This window comes from Myotis nattereri (assembly GCF_964212035.1).
Source record: "Myotis nattereri genome assembly, chromosome: 6".
In the NCBI taxonomy this organism is placed as follows: Eukaryota; Metazoa; Chordata; class Mammalia; order Chiroptera; family Vespertilionidae; genus Myotis; species Myotis nattereri.
In genome coordinates this window covers 89,425,631-89,444,833 of record NC_138081.1, presented here as the reverse complement: position 1 = coordinate 89,444,833, position 19,203 = coordinate 89,425,631, and the positions used below count along the sequence as shown (strand labels likewise).

The 19,203-nt window shown below is 38.8% G+C and overlaps 1 long non-coding RNA gene across 1 annotated transcript in view; it reads left to right on the top strand.

Moving 5' to 3' along the window:
- Nucleotides 1–19,203, top strand: part of LOC308520951 — a 61,667-nt gene that overhangs the window by 24,630 nt on the left and 17,834 nt on the right. Inside the window, exon 2 of the long non-coding RNA XR_013996122.1 lies at nucleotides 10,992–11,179. This is a non-coding gene — a long non-coding RNA (uncharacterized lncRNA). The remainder of the gene's footprint in view (nucleotides 1–10,991; nucleotides 11,180–19,203) is intronic.

Here is a 19,203-nt window from a genome sequence, read left to right as displayed (position 1 = left end):
ACCTGGCTGGAGAACCTGGAGAACCTGGCTGGAGAACCTAGCAAGAGACCATGGACACAGAACCTGGCTGGAGATCCAGAGCAGAACCTCTCTGGAGATCCAGACCAGAACTTTGCTGGAGATCCAGACCAGAACTTGGCAGGAGACCCTGACAAGAGAACCCGGCTATGATGATCAACTGAACACTGCCTCCGTGTCATTCCTTCTTCGCCGACTCCGTCCACACCTTTGGGGACCCCTGGACCTGATGGGGTTGGACCCCGGCATTTGGCGCTCGAACAGGGACCCCTAGGTAAGCACCCCACACTCGGGACGGATAGGACTCCACCAGGGTACTGCAGACCCCCCTACAGAGGATAAGTAGGGTAAGAAGGTGGATAGTACAGAACTCAGATTGAGAAGATGTGCCATACTGAGTCCAAAGAAAGAAGACTCTGTATTGATTCTTAGATTGAGAAGATGTGCCATACTGAGTCTAAAGAAATAAGACTCTGTATTGATCTTTTAACACATATGCTTGCTAGCAGAGGAATTAAGGTTGCTCCCAGTCAGATGGAACATTTTATACAAGAAATATGTCCATGCTTTTCTGAGGAAGGAAAGGTGCCGGAAAGGTAAATGTAGAGGCATGGGAGAAGGTGGGCCCAAGGAGCCTTATCCTTAACCCCACTGCAGCCTTTCTACCCCAGGAAAGTGCAGGATTGGCAAGCTCTCCCTGAGGTGATAGATCAGGACTCAGGTAAAAGCAGAAAGCGCCAATCCTACTCTTAAAATGGATACAAGAGAGCATTTCAGGTTTTTCTTTTTAATGCCCGCTTTTAAAAAAATAAAAAAGGGGGAATTTGCCGGGAGCCGGTCCATGCTTGCTGTTTCAAGGGACCTGGCATATATGGCATACTGTTCTTAATATGTTTGCTCACCTTCTTGGCATTATGTGTTTTAACCAAGGTCGCCTCTCTGAGAAAGGTTGTTTCCCCAAGTAGGGATTTTCCCCTGAAGTTAGGGAGGGAATAAAATCCCTTAACTAAGTGCCAGGCGGGTAATTAATCACTTTAACTACGAATAATCATGCTTAAGCTACATAATCTTTACTCCCTGGAATGGAGATAAGAAACGCCCTAACCTTTGTAATAGAGATTGATAGGATTGGAATCAACTGGTATAAATACAGTTGAAACAAGACAACAGCAGACAGAACTTAGGAGACAGAGAGAGAGACAGAACCTAGGCACAGAACCTACACAGAACGTTCTCTAGGGACTGAAGAACTTCGCTGGAGAGAACATGGCAAAAGATCCTGGACAGAAACTAGCCTCAGAACCTAGCGAGAGAACATGGCAAAAGATTCTGGACTGAACCTGACTACAGAAATTGGCAAGAGAACCTGACTAGAACCTGGTGACTGAACCTGGCTGGAGAACCTGGACAGAACCTGGCTGGAGAACCTAGTGAGGGAACATGGCTACAGAACCTGGCTGGAGAACCTGGAGAACCTGGCTGGAGAACCTAGCAAGAGAACATGGACACAGAACCTGGCTGGAGATACTAAACAGAACTTCGCTGGATCCAGACCAGAACTTGGCTGGAGATCCTGGCTAGGCTGCTGATCAACTGAACGCGGTCTCCATGTCACTCCTTCTTCGCCGACTCCGTCCACACCTTTGGGGACCCCTGGACCCGCTGGGGTTGGACCCCGGCAGGAGCAGGGAGACCCAGTCCTGCCCAGGGTCATGCCCATTTGGTGTGCTTCTGTGTTACCTCTTTTATCAGATATCTATGTGTCCTAAGAGGGAAGAACTATTTTATTCAGTTCTTCATACATTTACTCTTTCTTTTAATTGAACTTATTGGGGTGACTTCGGTAAATAAAATTATATAGGTTTCAGATGTACAATTCTATAATACATCATCTGTATATTATATTGTGTGTTCACCACCCCAATTAAGTCTTCTTGTATCACCATTTATCCCCCCCCCCCCAATACCGTCTTCTACCTCCCCCACTCCCCTTTCCCTCTTGTGGTCACCATACTGTTGTCTGTGTCTGTACGGGTTTGGTTTTTTTTTTGCTTAATCCCTTCACCTTTTTCACCCTGGCCCCAACCTTCTTCCCTCCAGACAGACAGCTGTCAGTCTGTTCTTTGTATCTGTGAATCTGTTTCTATTTTGTCAGGTTTTTTTGTGTTTTTTTTTTCATTAGATTCCACATATGAGTGAGATCATGTGATACTTGTCTTTCTCTGACTGGCTTATTTCTCTTAGCATTACTCTCCAGGTCCCTCCATGCTGTTACAAAGGGTAAAACACCTCAGGTTTCTCTCTCTCTCTCTCTCTCTCTCTCTCTCTCTCTCTCTCTCTCTCTCTCTCTCCCTCTCCCTCTCTCCCCTCACCCCTCTAGCCACAGTTATGGCTTTCACTTCCACATTTTGGCCAAGTTCTTTCCTGCCTTGGGTCCTTATTATGTAGTTTGTTTTGCCTGAAATTCTCCCCATCTCCACCTTCCCTCACCTCTATACTCCCTGCCCCACTCTCCCTTTTCACCTTGCTCCCCAGCTTTCTCCTACTCATTTTTCTCACCTTAACTCAAAAGTCACTTCCTCAGGAAAGACTTTCTGGAGCCTCTATGCCCAACTAGGCCCCTTTCTCCTCCTTATACCCTTTCATTATACTCTGCATCCCCATTTGTAGCAGGTACTACAATTGTAATTATTTATTTAATATTTGTTTCCCTTGTTAGATTGTTAATTAAATGATGACATCAAATATGTCTGTTTATTGCTGTACTTTAGGTATTAGAAAAGCATCTGGCAGTTGTAGACATTTTAGTATATATTTCTTAAATGAATAAATGATCCAACAAGTGACCAACTGGATAGTTGAATGGCTGGGTGGTCTGATTCGGTTTTGCACACACATCCCACCTCCCAGTGTTCCAGTCAGGACAGCAGGCGACAGATGCAGGTGATAAGTCCCATATGGCACAGCACAGTGAGGGTGGAGCAGGGCTGATGGGAGAGAGGAGCTGGTAAGCCCTTTTCTTAGTGGAAGTATGGTTCAGGAAGGCCAGAGATCAAATAGCAAAAACCATATCCTGAAGAAGAGTGAAGGCTTTAAATTAAATGGTGAGCCAGGCCTGTAGTGGTTGCTGAGGGACAGAATCAAGCAAAGAACCAAAGATGCATAAATGAGGAGCATGAGTCAAAACAGGTGAAATGAAGGCCCCCTTGAGTAGTTCCAGATATAGGGTGCCAAAGCCTGTGGGGTCTTCTTTGAGCTCCACTCACATTTTCATGGGAGAAATGTTCATTAAAGGCCCCAGTCTAAGTTGCAAAGTATTTACCCCCACTTTTTAAATACACTTCCATATTTCCTTATCTGAAATCTTTACATTCCCATGAATTTGAAATCCAGATTTTAGAAAGGGGATACAGGCATGATATACCCTGAATTAATTATTATCCCCAGTGAGTCCTGAGGAAACCCTTGTTATCAAACACATTGCTAGTCATGCAGTGAAATGTATGAAAATTCAGAGAGTGGGTTAAACAAACACCATCAAAAGGCTCAGGATTATTTCCGGGCAGGTTTTGCTACCAAATGAGATACAAACATACTTTCAGAGTGTTTTTGGATTTGGAAATTCTGGATGAGGGATTGTGGACCTGGTACGAAGAGTTACTGTGCTTCTGGCACCCTGTTAATACTTGTTTGGCTGATTCTCAGCAGCAGGGGAGGAGCTGCTCTGGTTTTCTGACTCAAAGGCTCCTCAATTCTGCTGGGAAATCCCCAGAGTCTTCCCGCCGCTCATCTTCCCAGAAGGAAATTTGGCTACCCCTGGCCTTTTGCGTAAGCTACTCTGACATGGTTGTTAGTCTTCAATCTTTATTAAGTGTCTGCGTGTTCAGGGCTCAGCTAGGAGATAGAAAGACAAATGGAAGATGGGTTTATCCTTCAGGAAAAAATATGTGTGTGTGTATACATGTATATGTATACACGTGTGTATATATTTGTGTATGTGTGCATACACACACATGCATATCTATATATGCCTATTTCCACATGTCTAAATAATATATATGTTATACAAAGAAAGAAAAATAATAATGAAACAAATGTGGCAAAATAGTAATAATTGGTAAACTTGGGTAAAGAATATACAGGAGTTCTTTGTACTATTTTTTAAAAAATATATTTTATTGATTTTTTACAGAGAGGAAGGGAGAGGGATAGAGTGTTAGAAACATTGATGAGAGAGAAACACCAATCAGCTGCCTCCTGCACACTCCCCACTGGGGATGTGCCCGCAACCAAGGTACATGCCCTTGACCGGAATCGAACCTGGGACCCTTCAGTCCGCAGGCCGACGCTCTATCCACTGAGCCAAACCGGTTAGGGCTATTCTTGCAATCTTCCTGTAACTTTTACTCATTTCAACGTTAAATTTTTTAATTTCAGTTTTCAAATATTAAACTTGTATTACTGTTACCCACACAACAAACTTTATTATAGCACACACACAATTTTACCAACTTCCCACTGCCCATATGAAGAGATTTTAATCTCCTCAGCATCATGCTCAGGGACTTCTTATAATCTGGTCTCAAATTACTTTTTCCCTATAGGTACTCCTTATTCTGTCTATGCTGAAATGCTCTCCATTCATCCCTCCTCCTGCATTTTGTTCCTGCTGTTCTCTCTACAAGGTGTGCTCCCACTGCCCCTCCACTGGTGAGCTCCTACACCTGCTTTGAGACCCAGCTCAGGAGTCACTTCGTCTGCAATACGCTCCTGTACTGTAGGTGGAGTGAACACTTTTCTCCTGTTATGCACTGAATGTCTGTGTTCCCTGAAATTATGTTGAAGCCCTAGCCTCCAATGTGATAGTATTTGGAGATGGAACCTTTGGGAGGTAATTAGGGTTACTTGAGGTCATGAGAGTGGGAGCCTTATAAGAAGAGACACCAGGAAAAGAGTTCTCGCCAGGGACCTAATCTGCTGGCATCTTGCTCCTTAATTTCCCGAGCTCCCGAGCTGAGAGAATGCACTTCTGTTGGTCAAGCCGTGCAGTCTGTGGTATTTTGTTATGGCAGCCCATGCAGACTAATGCACCTCCTCTGTGTATTCCCTGCACCTTGCTTAGAGGTAATCTATTAGGACTCTGTCTTTTAATTGGTTGCTGTCTTTCTCTCCCACTGGGGAGTGAACCCTGAGGGCAGCAGCTATGTGCTTTACTTTTCTGTCAAATCCCTTTTATCTTTTAAGGCCTAGCTGCGTTCTCCATTGATGTATTATGTACATCAAAGCTGAAAAAATAAAAAATACTGCCGTGCCTTGGCCGGTGTAGCTTAGTTGGTTGGGCATCATCCCGTGCACCAAAAGGTTGCTGGTTCTATTCCTGGTGCAGGAGGCAGGGAATCGTTGTTTCTCACATCGATGTTTCTGTTCTCTTTCTCTCTCTCTCTCTCTCTCTCTCTCTCTCTCTCTCTCTCTCTCTCTCTCTCTCTCTTTCTCTCTTTCTCTCTCTCTCTCTTCCTCTCTCTCTAAATATCAATGGACTGTTCTTAAAAAAAAAAGTTTGTCCTCTTATTACTAACCACGTAATCCCTGGAATTCCACATTTCCTCTCAGTTCTGTCATTTCTTCTGCAAAATCAAGGCTTGAACTAGATAATCTCTAAAGTCACTCTCAGCCTGAGATCACTAAGGTCGTAACACAGATTTTATTTTAAATTTACATTTTATTTTTCAGTTACAGTTTACAATCAACATTAGTTTGTATTAATTTCATGTGTACATCATAGTGGGTAGACAAGCATATACTTTATAAAGTGAACCCCTCGATATTTCAAGTATCCACCTGGCATCATGTATAGGCATTTTAATATTGTTGACTATATTCCCTATGCTGTACTTTACACCCCTATGACTGCTTTGTAACTACCAATCTGTACTGCTTAATCCCTTCCCCGTTTTCACCCAGCCCTCCCTTCTGGCAACCTTCAGTCTATTCTCTGTACTGTGAGTCTGTTTCTGTTTTGTTTGTTCATTTATTTTGTTCTTTCAATTCCACATATGAGTGAAATCATATGGTATTTGTCTTTCTCTGACTGACTTATTTCACTTAGCATAATACCCTCTAGGTCCATCCATGCTGTTGCAAATGTTAAGATTTAATTCTTTTATATGGCCAAGTAATATTCTATTGTATATATGAACCACATCTTCTGTATCCATTTGTCTATCAATGGACACTTAAGCTGCTTTTATATCTTGGTTATTATGAGTAATGCTACAATGAACATAGAAGTACATATAACTTTTCAAATTAGTGTTTTGGATTTCTTCAGATAAATACCCAGAAGTGGAGTTCCTGGGTCATATAATAGTTCTATTTTTAATTTTTTGAGGAACCTCCATACTGTTTTCCATAGTGGCTGCACCAATTTACAGTCCAACCCAACAGTGCATAAGAGATCCCTTTTCTCCATATATTTACCCACACTTATTGTTGATGTATATTTAAATGCTTTGCACATCAATTTTTTTAAAGGTTTTTTTTTTTTTTATTTCAGAGAGAGGAAGGAGAGATAGAGGGATAGAAATGTCATGATGAGATAGAATCATTGATCAGCTGCCTCCTGCATGCCCCCTACTGAGGACTGAGCCTATAACCTGGGCATGTGCCCTGATTGGGAATCGAACTGTGTCCTCCTAGTTCATAGGTTGATGCTCAGCCACTGAGCCACACTAGCCAGGCTGCACATAAATTTTCTAATAAATTAATTGCATGTAGAGTTGAAGTAACTTATGCTAACTCATATCCTGAATCAGAGGAAAAATTCATAGAGAAATGAATTACATGTAAACTAAAGCCCTCCTAGGTATGGAGCAACTTTCTCACTGTTTACATCAAGTTTCACTTATCTTTGTTCCCAAGATTATTAGCCACTGCCGTAATGATTTCCTTTTCCCCATTTTTCCCCCTGTCAATTTAATCTCTTATGCTACAACCAGAGTTACTGATTTGTCTTTTTCTTTTCTGCTCCATATGCTTTCATGATAAAGATAAGTGATTTTGCTGTGTTATCAAAAGGCATGACACTAACAGAGCAAGTTATGTTTTTCACATAGGTTCTAGAATGTTCTGCAACATGTTTAAATTAGTCGCTCCTCTTTCCTTTACTCAATGTCAAATTTTTTTTAAATATATTTTATTGATTTTTTACAGAGAGGAAGGGAGAGAGACAGAGAGCCAGAAACATTGATGAGAGAGAAACATCGATTTGCTGCCTCCTGCACATCTCCCACTGGGAATGTGCCCGCAACCAAGGTATATGCCCCTGACCGGAATCGAACTTGGGACCTTTCAGTCCACAGGCCGACGCTCTATCCACTGAGTCAAACTGGCCTCGGCACTCAATGTCAAATTTAATTGTTTTTAGTTTTGAGGGTCATGGGAATAAATTTTCACTCACTCGCATTATATGGTCTTAATCCTTATAACCCAAACAAATATTAGTCATTCTGATAGTTAGAAGGATTGTTTGGACATCTCATTGGACTTTGACTCAGATACTTTATCCCAATAAGTTTCTCAAAAAGATGTCTTCAATTATTGCTTTTCTAATTTCTGGTCTCCTGTAAGTTTTCTAAGTTCCACTTGGCAATAAAAATGTTTTAAAATACTGCTTGGGCCCAAATATATTTCAAGAAATTAACATATTTTCTTTATTCACAAGATAGTACTATTGCATTAAGGGAGATTAAAAATAATAATAATTAGTAGTAGTAGTAGTGTATTAAGTTTTGTCAAAAATGCATTTTATAGTGTTCTTTTACAGTCTTCCTTAGCCATTGTTTACTTATTATGGTATAAACGGAGACCAGTAGATAGCCCCTCATAAGACTATTTTAATACAAAGTTGCTTAAGGAGTTGGCCTGAGTTATAGGCAGGTTGAGTTCTTTTAGCCCTTTATTTTATCCATGTCCTCAGGGATGACAAAAGTTGCATTTAGCAATATTTGCTTCTGATGTGGCACCAACAAGAACTACATTCAGATATAGGTATCTGTGTCAAGAGGCAAGCTCTGGTTCCATTGTTTTAGTCTTTGTCTTCTGGCGCCATATTGAAATTCTTCTAGGAGTGAGCTGAGAAGGGGCAAGTAGGAATAGCCCTGAGCCTGATTTGCCTCCTCTCTTAGATGTACTTGGGAAGATTCTTCCATCTCTCTGGTTACTAATTCCCTCATTGGTACAATAAGAGAATGGCAGATAGCACTTTCTGAACATGTGCCAGCCACTGTTCCAAGCACCTTACGTATGAACTCTGTTAAATCTTCACAAGTTTATGAGGTTGGAAGATCCAATACAGACATTTCTCCCAATTCCCCCCTCATCCCAGATTTCGCCTGTATTGTTATATTACCTACACACACACACACACACACACACACACACACTCACACACACTCACACACACACACACACACACTCACACTCACACACTCCATTATATTTTCGTTTGTCACTATCCTTACTCTAGAGTGTAAATGGCACAAGGGCAGGAATTTTCTTTTTAAAAAAAAAAAATTGTGTTTTATTGCTTAAAGTATTACAAAGAGTATTACATATGTCTCCTTCCCCCACCCCCCCCTTGACATTCCCCTAGCCTCCCCTACCCCCCCCCCCCCCGGTGTCTTATGTCCATTGGTTATGCTTATATGCATGCATACAAGTCCTTCGGTTGATCTCCAACCCTCCCCAGCTTTTCTGCTGTAGTTTGACAGTCAAGGGCAGGAATTTTCATTTATTTTGTTCACTGTTATATGTCTAGAACACAGCCTAGCACTCAACAAATACACATTAGATATTGATTAAATGAGATACAGAGAGATTAAGTAATTTACTGATGCTCATGAAGCTAGTAAAGGGGCAGAGTTGGAAATTGATCCAAACTTGTTTATCTCCAAAACCCATACTCTAAAGCATGATGTTATACTGCATTAAATTAAGCAATTAATGGTGTCCAAAGCCATGGCCCATAATGCTGGTTTCATGTCAGAATTATACCTGGTATTTAAAAAAATACAAATGCCTGCTGCTCCCCACTATCCCCCATTAAATACTTTGATTCCCCTTTAGTGGAATACTTAACTCCAAAATGCTCCTGGTAAATATTTCAGTTTGTTGTCAGTAGGCCCATTATTGGTGCATACTTCCTACCTCATTGGCTATTTTACATATTTTTAAGAAAATGCCTTGTTTCTTTTGTATATTTTATCTGCCTAATTTTGAGGGCAGTTGAAACCATTATGTATGTTGCTACAGAAAATATGTTCTTATTCCAGTTGATTTAGAGACATACTGCTAACCATCAGACTCCTGATTGTCGTTTTTGCTGCTTTCAGTGCAAGTTCAGGTCTGTCCCTCTGCATGCTCACTTCCACCACAGAGGCCAGAGCAGCACATCAAAGCCAAAAGTACATCAAGTCCTCAGAGTTCAGATTCCTTCCTGCTTCCCTGTGAGGGGTCAAGAATATAAACATCCTCAATGGCTATCGCAGGAGGGAACATTAGTCCATCAACAGAACCAAACAGGAAGCAAATGGGCATTCCATTTATTTTTGTGACTATTAAGACAGACTAGTTTGGTTCTTTCAGCCAAATTTGTCAATGAAGCATAAAAAACACCTTATAAACACCTTAAAAGGTGTAGTCATTTTGGCTAGTTTAAACCCCACAAAAATATTTAATGCTGTTTTTCCAGTTCTTTTATTTACTACAATCGATGCAATACTATATTCTTACGATATTGGAATTTTACCGTATCTTAAGTTATTTTTTAAGCTGCAAACCAGAAATTTAATATTTGCTGCAGTCTATTGGGATTCATATTATGATTCACTTAAACTTTAATTAAATTTCCCAGGTATTTCCTTTCCAGACCTGGGAGGATGTGCATGTACTGAGCAGAGTTACCACCCTTCAGTTTGTGATAGGGCGCTGAAAGTGTCAGATAAGGCCTGGCGTACCTCAAACGGTACTTCAGAGGTTTGTGCGCCTTACCAAAATTTTAATCTTGATAGATCAGTTTGTTATCCACTCCATTACATCAGAGTAAGTTGTGTTACTCAATGCCAGTGACAGCAGATAAGCAAAAATGAAGCACAGTATAATAATTTAACCACGCCTAGTGAAGGAGCAAAAAAGGGAATGCAGTTTGTATTTTTTATTAATATTTTCAGAAATAAATCAACCTGGGCATGTGCCCTGTCCAAGAACTGAACCGAACCTTGACCTCCTGGTTCATAAGTTGACCCTTAACCACTGAGCCACGCTGGCCGGGCCTGAAATTTAATAATATACTATATGTAAGCTAAAAATGACCATGTTTTTTATTGCTTATTCTTTTTTTAAATTTCTTTTTTTATTGTTTAAAGTATTACATGTGTCTCCTTTTTCTCCCATCAACCCCTCCCCAGCCACTCCCACCCCTATTGCTTATTCTTTAATAAACATTGCATTCTACATGGAAGTAACTCTAACTCCCCTGCACTGGACTCAGCTACACATGTTTATTTCAAGAATAAGCAGCCAAGTTCTGTTTCTTCATTTTTCACAATCACTGTGCTCAAATTGTTTATTTTGAATCTATATTGAAACACAGGATTCCATAGTACAACAGGGGTTAGAAATATGAACTGAGCCTGAAGCAAGCTCAAATAATATACAACCATTTATAAGCTTTGGTGAATTTTCCCAATTATAATAGATATTTATGATAAATTTTCTGGTGAAGGTATTTTAGTGGAAAAGTTTCAACTGCAGAAACATTTGAAAGCTAATCAGAACTGATTGCAAAGAGCAAATGCAAGGATGCTACTGTTATTTCTGGGATTTACAGTTAAATGGGATTTTTGTGAATTCCTGATAAACATTTTTATTTTAAAGCTTTCCTAACCATTTGTGTATCTGTTTTTTTCATGTGAAAGAAACATTTGAGACGAAAATAAAGTGTCCTTCAATCAACTATGAGTGAAGATAGATTGACACATCTCACTATCCTGATTCTATCCACCATGAATATGTGAAGATCAGTTTAACAAAGCCATTGACAAATTTGCAGAAGTGAAGGCCAGAAACTGCAATGGGATTATTCATCACCCTGGAAAATCAACATGTAGGTATACATATTTTTAGATTTTTTAAAAACTTTGCTTTTATTGTTTTTACTAATTTTTTATTGGCATTATTTGACATGCAAAATTTAATAAATGAAAATTGTCACTGTCTGCGTTTCCTTTCTGGACATAATAATTATTTGTTTCATTTCATCATCATTACTGAAGATACTTTTGTCATCTAGAGGAAAAGGTGTTAAAAATTGTTTCTTTCAGGTGTTAAGTATACTAGGAATGCCACTGCATCTTTTCATTTTAACTCAAAACAAAATGTATTCTCAGTTTTTTTAGTACCACAGTTATGCTTTTGAAAATTATGCCCCAAAGCAGTTCATTTTAATAAGATAAACTCAAAATAACCAAGAAGTAGAAAGAACTATTTGAGATATTTTATAACTTACATCAAGTTTTAAATAAAGTTATTAAATATAGTTCTTATCCACATAGATTTCAGCAATACTTATATATCTAATAAATGTATGCTTTTTGTCAACTATGTTCTATAAGCTTACTAGGATAAAAATAATACAAAAATTCAGCCTGCTGAAATTGGGACCACAATAAAAACCCAGAAATTACGAATATCTCATAACAACTAAAAATAGTTGAATCTCTAATTTAAAACCTACCACTACATGTACAGATAGTTTAACTATTTAATTCTAGCAAATGTTTAAGGAATAAATATCTCGCCTTTTCAGAAAACAGAAACAGGCAACACTATTGAACTTAATTTATGAGGCCAGCATAACCTTCATATCATATCAAAACATAAACAGGAAATTATGAGGGAAAAGTTTCTGGGCAATCTCAGTGAACATATACACCAAAATTCTTACTGTCAGCTCACCAAACAACATGCCCAAATGATAAGATGTTGCAAATCAGTTGAGTTTGTTGTAATAACGCAATGTTCATTTAACATTAGAAAATCAATTAGTAGAATTTACCACATTGACAGAATAAAGGGGAAAAGTTAAATGATCATCTTACCAGAAAAGCAATTGATTGAAGTCAGCACTTGTTTGTGATTAAAATATATCTTTTGGCAAACTAAGAATAGAAGAGAATTTTTCTTTAATCTAACAGGAGATAGCTACAAAACACCACCAGCAGACGCCATGGAAATATTGAGAGCTCTCCTTCTGAGATTAGGAATCAGACAAGCATGAGAACTATCACCACTGCTAGTCAGCCTACCACCCCTTTGCTACCTTCCAGCAGAATTAAAGCCACATCATGTTCTGAAAGATAAAGGATTCCACTTCTTTCTTCCATTTGAAGTTATTCACAAGCAATTCCACTTTCTGTTGCTCTCTCAATTCACACACTACCTGAGTTTCATAAATTGAATTCAGAGAGTAAGGCTCTCTTTGCTGATGATGTTTTCTTCTCTTCCGTGTGTGCAGTCAGTCATAAACATCTCTCTCAGAATTATGTTCAGCATGTGAATGTCCCTGCTGCACATTTGTATTGAGATGTCAACTCCTTTGGAATCCAGAAACAATTTTATTTTTGTTATACTTAATAAATAAATCTGTTTTATAGAAGAAAAATCTAAAAATATGTATCTTGAAGTATAGTAACAGAAAATACATTCCTGTTGAAAAGGTTTGCAATGACTGAGACATAATCTAAACTGTTGAATGAGAGAATAATATTCAAGCTTATAAGATGCTAAATAATGTGATAGAGTTAATTTTAGGAAAGTCTTGCTCATCTGAATGTAATGGTTAGTTGTAGCTTCTAAAAAATAGTATTAAAAATAAAGAAGCATTGCTCTGGCCCATGTAGTTCAGTGATTACAGTGTTGGCCTATGGATCGAAGGGTCATGGGTTTGATTCCTAGTCAAGGACATGTACCTGGGTTGCATGTTCAATCCCAGTCTGGTTGGGGCTCATGCAGGAGGCAACCAATCGATGTGTCTCTCTCACCTCTCTCTCTCTCTCTCTCTCCTCCCCTCCCCCCACCTTCCACTGTTTAAAATGATCAATGGAAATAATATCTTTGGGTGAAGATTAACAAAAAAATAAAGAAGCATTATTTTAAAACTAATACTATATTGCCACCTACTGAGTGACCTGTGAGCTGTTTTATGTGCTTTGATGTTTTACTGAGAAAAATTATATTGTGTTCAAAATATCTGTGTATTTTAGGCTAAGTTTATAGTCTTTGTTGCAAAAAATATTAATGACTCTATGATACACATATATTAATATTTATGACTATAATGAGAATAGCTAGCGATTTACTGATATTGCCCATGTATACTTTTCACCTTTTAAAATGCAATAACCTGGCCGAAACCGGTTTGGCTCAGTGGATAGAGCGTCGGCCTGCGGACTGAAAGGTTCCGGGTTCGATTCTGGTCAAGGGCATGTACCTGGGTTGTGGGCACATCCCCAGTAGGAGATGTGCAGGAGGCAGCTGATCGATGTTTCTCTCTCATCGATGTTTCTATCTCTCTCCCTTCCTCTCTGTAAAAAAACAATAAAAAATATATTTAAAAATAAATAAATAAATAAATAAAATGCAATAACCTTGAGTTGTAAGTACTGTCATTACCCTTATTTTACAGATAAGGAAACTGAGGCACAGATAATAAACATTTGCTTAGTATCACACAGCTGATAAATGATAGAGTTGGTACATAATTCTTAATAATCTAATTCCAGAAACCCCACTTCTCACTGCCATGCTACAGTACCTCACATATATGAGGAAAACATGTAGAAGAAAAGTTGCTTTGTGCAGCATTTACTTTGGCTAAATTTTACAATGGCATCATTATTCATCATTTACAATTATAAGGCCCTAATTGCAGGATTAATCTGGATAAGCTGAAAAGCATTGGTATTACTAATGATTACATTGAGTCTTGAGGTCAAATAGAGGCTGAAGATTTAGAAAAATTATGTTTTGATGAAATAATGAGATTTCAGATATATCACAGTAAAATGGTTTTACTTCTTAATGACTATTAGCAAGCAAAACTGTTCTGCGTGATTTGTCTTTGTTTTGTTTTGTTTTGTTGAAATGGCTCTGAGGACATTGAATATAAGTTAAGTCTGCTCTGATTTCTTTAGACTTTTTAATATATTTTTATTGATTTCAGGGAGGAAGGGAGAGGGAGAGAGAGAGAGAAACATCAATGATGAGAATCATTGATCAGCTGCCTCCTGCACGCAACCTAGTCATGTGCCCTTGACAGGATTTGAACCCGGGACCCTTCCATCCGCAGGCTGACGCTCTATCCACTGAGCCAAACCAGCTAGGGCTCTTTAGATTTGTTACTCCTGCATTCAGTAACACCCTTGGCAGTTTGGGGGACATTGTGAAATTTGCTATCACTAGAAGATTGCCTCTTTACCAACTGCAACAGAAAGTTGACCATTATAGGTTCCCCCCACTACCCAAAAGGAAAGGTTCCTATGAAACCCTTCATAAGACACAATGGCATAAAGCAGAGTACCCCGCTTTCTGAAAGTTTACAGTACACACTTCACTTTTAGGGAAGACTCTTGTTGCACTCATTCTCACTAAATAAATGAAATATAAAGATTTCTGCTTTTATTAAAAAGGCAATTACCATACTAATGTACATTTTTTTTGGTAAAAGCAAAGGGGCATAATGAAAAGTTTTAGAAGGCAGGGGAGACCTGTATATTGATTCTGTCAGGTAAGAGAAACACTGCAACCACAGAGAATAAACTTCACTCATTCTTTTATGTAGCAAGAGTTTTGTTATTCTTCACATCTTTGTTTGGGGTCCTGATTAGCCTTCCTTTTTTTTGCTCCATTTATCTTTAATTAACATGCACCTTTTCATAGGAAAACATTTTAAGTTCAGATCCTATGAATTCAGAGTTCATTATAATTCATAGAATAAACCAAAGATTACTTTTGGCATAAGTACAGAGATAAGAGGGTTTAACTAAACAATTTGGCCCATTCCTAACCAGCATTTGCAGAATTTTTGTTACCTGATTTGCAAAATCCAGGTAGCTTATTCCATTCACAATAAGCAGGGATAGAAAGCTGTAGATGAATAGAAAGCTTTTTCCATTTTTCAGCAAAGCACTGTACAGGCAGCAGCATGTTTAATATAAAAACAGCTTTTTGCCAGTTAATCAAGATTCTTCAGTTTGCTATTTTCAAGGGTCTGTGGACCTCTGAGGGCTTGCCTGAATACCCTTGACCAGGTTAATCTGGAAGTACAAGCTCCTCAGTGGTTCCAAATAGCAAAACTGAGTGTTTCAGAAGTGTGTGCTCTAATCTTATATTTATCTCACGTGCCCTGTGCTAGAAGCTCTGTTCATCTGTATCCATTTACTAGTAACATGCTCCTGTTCAGGAGATGTAGTCATTTGTCTTCTTGTCTGTAACTGGTTGAAAAAGTCCAGGGTGGGTCTCCTCCACCCAGCCCTGTCCATCTGCTCACCATATTCCATGACCACGTGTCCATGGCCCCTGTAGCTGATGTGGCCACTCCACCCTTCCAAGAACTTACATCATATTAAATCTTAGAACACTTACAAGTTGTCAGAAAACATGCACCCACCCACAAGTGATGATCCTTTTCCCCATTTTGTTTCTCTTTCTTTGTACTTCATAGTTTATTTCAATTGAAAAAGTATACACATTTTTTCACAACTGGAATTTGGGGCTGGCGAAGGGAAGTGGTAAATACACTTTAGAAAGAAATGTTCTGCTGACAAAATATTTTATTTTTTTGAGCCATGGTAAACTATCATTCTGTTGCTCTAACAAGGAGTGAAATCATCAGAGATATGCTTGAGGAATATTAATCTGACTAGTACATTTTGGATGAATTAAAGGGAGAGGAGAACAGGATCGTGAAAGCCAGTTATTGCTGTTAGATCCAATCTGGTGAGAAAATAATAAAAAACTGAACTAGGGAAGTAGCAGGGGAAATGAATAGGAAGGGGAGAAAGTGTCAATAGAATTGGGAGGACTTAGCAGCTGAGTAAAGTGAAGGAAAGTCAAAGGTAACTGAAGTCTTAGGTTACCTGTTGCCCATCTTAGCGTTAATGCTATTATAGGAATATGGAACAGCAGAAAAAGAATCTCTACTCTGCACTTAGGAGGCCAGTAAAATATGCAAGAAGAGGTATTAAGCCAGGCAATGGCAATACAGAAGCCGTGTTACAAGATTTGAGAACTTCTTTACTGATAGTCCATGAAAATGGATAGAATTTCTATGTGAGAGTATGCAGTATAGAAAGATAAGAGCTGCGTGGGATTTTAAAACACTCTGAGAAGAAAAGGATTGAAAAAGAAAAGTATACAAGAGAAGAATAGTCATAAAGGTGTAAGGGAACCCATGAGAGTATACAATCACAGAAAGCCAAGGAGGAGAATTTCATGCAGAAGGTTTATCTACTTGGGTTCTTTAAGCCTCTTGAATATGCAGATGAATGTGTTTTTTGAAAATATATTTTTATTGATTTCAGAGAGGAAAGGAGAGGGCGAGAGAGATAGAAACATCAATGATGAGAGAAAATCATCGACTGGCTGCCTCCTGCACGCCCCCTACTGGGGATTGAGCCCGCAACCCAGGCATGTGCCCTTGACCGAAATCGAACCTGGGACCCTTCAGTCTGCAGGCCGACACTTTATCCACTAAGCCAAACCAGCCAGGGCAGATGAATGTTTTTAATCAAAGTGATTTATGTGTCATAAAGGAATAAAATAATAAGGAAATTGAAAAGTGATCAGGCCATTTCAAATGCCTTAATCAAAACTGTTCAAGAGGATATGGTTGAGAAATTGTAAGAAGTTCAATGTAGTATTGATCTACATTATTCCAGGACCTACTTACTTACAGAGTGGAAACTATCTATCCTGTAACTCCTATAAGCAATAAACTTCATTTAAAGAAGCATAATTACATCAAAACTCATTCTCTTGAGAAAGGGACTGTTATCTTTTGTTTTCACATCAAAAAAGCTTACTCCAGAGAACTCTAGGTAAGCCAATCTGAAAATCACATTTAGAACTTTCAGGGTCTTGAACTTCTATTCATTCCAGGGATTAAACAGGACCCTCATTAGCCCATCTTCTATATATATAAAAGCCTAAGTGACTGAACGACCAAATGACCGGTAGACTGATTGCTATGACACGCACTGACCACCAGGGAGCAAATGCTCAACACAGGAGCTGCCCCTTGCACTCCCACAGCCAACCTCCTGTGGCTGGCCATCCTCCCTCGGCCCCTCCCCCCGGCCAACCTCCCCTGGCTCCAATCAGCTCCGAGGGCCCCCACCCCTGCATGAATTTGTGCACCGGGCCTCTAGTTATCATATAAAAATCCACTGACACAATTGTCTCTTCTTTGAGGAAGCAATGAGCCCAGTCAGGCATTGTATGTATTCAACTGATGGTGATAATACTTAAGACTGTTTCTTAAACAGCAATGTATATGGCTCTCTAAACATCAGGTACTCCCCCACTGTCTCCAAGAGGAGTTGTGTTCCACACATATATTTTCACTGACATGTAGACTACGCTATAATCTGCCTCCAAGTAAAGGGAAAAAACTAGGGCAAAATTTGGGTGTTTTTCATGACTTCAAACAGAATGAAGATAGACTATTTCATTGTGTAAAGATTTTCCTGGCATATCTTCCTTTCAGAAAAAAACAAGTCCTGAAAGTTCTTCTGTTTCATGAAACGTTCCAGTCTCTGTTCTGCATTATATTACTTGACATAGAACTTACAGTCCTGGGAAAGAATGTTTGTTCCTTTGTCAAAAGCTACTCAAATTGTCTGGTATTATTGAGACTATAGTTTGTTTTTACATAGTGTTTAGTAGAGCCTTTGTTGTGATTACGCATGAATTTGTCTACTTTTCTCTTTTGTTCCAAATAGTGAACACCTTTAATAATTTTCCTATAATAGAGATGTGAATGTTTTCCTCTTGCTGGATTCCCAGTCTCATGAATCCACGGTCTCAGAACCCTTATTTACACAGAACAGTCATCTGATCTCGGTCTGGCTATCCCAAACCCAGATCTCCTGGCAGCAACAGAGTAACCCTTGCTGGTACCTTTAAGAGAAAACAAAGTGTCTGCTTTGAGTGTGGTAGATGGTAAAAAAAGGAATCTGATACTTCACTTCACATATTAAACCTTTTACTTTTTATTTTAAGAAAAGTGTTAGTAAGTTGGTAACTTATTAACATTTAAATTCCTAGAAACCATTTAGATAGCTGATTATACTACTATATTCCTATTAATTAAATACATTACAACTACATTTTATTACATTTTGTTATAGTGGTGTTTATTTATTAATAAATTCATTATTTTTGCCCCATCATAAACTAGCTACATATATACTAAAATTTTTAATAATGTTCCACAGGAAAAAAAAAATAGTAAGGATTACTGATCATCTTGGGATATATTTCATGAATCCAGAGTCCTCAAGTATATAATTTTAGAAACTCAACTTTATCAATTTAAGTGATTAGCCTTTGCTAATTAGAATAGTTTTCTCCGGCACCCAGTATACTCCAATTCTAATCTCAGGGCATTTAGGAATTTGAATTTTGTAATCAGAAAGCTCCCCGGTGAGTTATGAGTGGAGACAAAGGTCGGAAGCAATGTTCATCCCACCTCAGGTAGAGCCTGGACAGTCGTCTCTTACATTTTAATAGACAGCTTTCTGGTGGCTGCAGTTCTGCTCTCCCAGGGTGCTACTTTTTAGCTGATAGAACTTCAAGTCCCATCATTAAGTCTTAATGATGTGCAAGCTCCTTGCTTGTACTTAGTTTCCACTGAACTGTAACCAAAACTCATTCCAGTCTCTGCCCATCACCTTGGAAAAGTTAAAATTTCCAGACCTTAATTCTGTCTATTAATATGTAAAATGAAAAGGTCAGACTAGATGTCTAGCTATAACGTTTCATGATCATGATTTTAGGTGTTTATACATTCTTGGAATCAGTATCAATACACAGTAGTGCCTCACGGACTGTTTCTTTAAGCGAATCAAC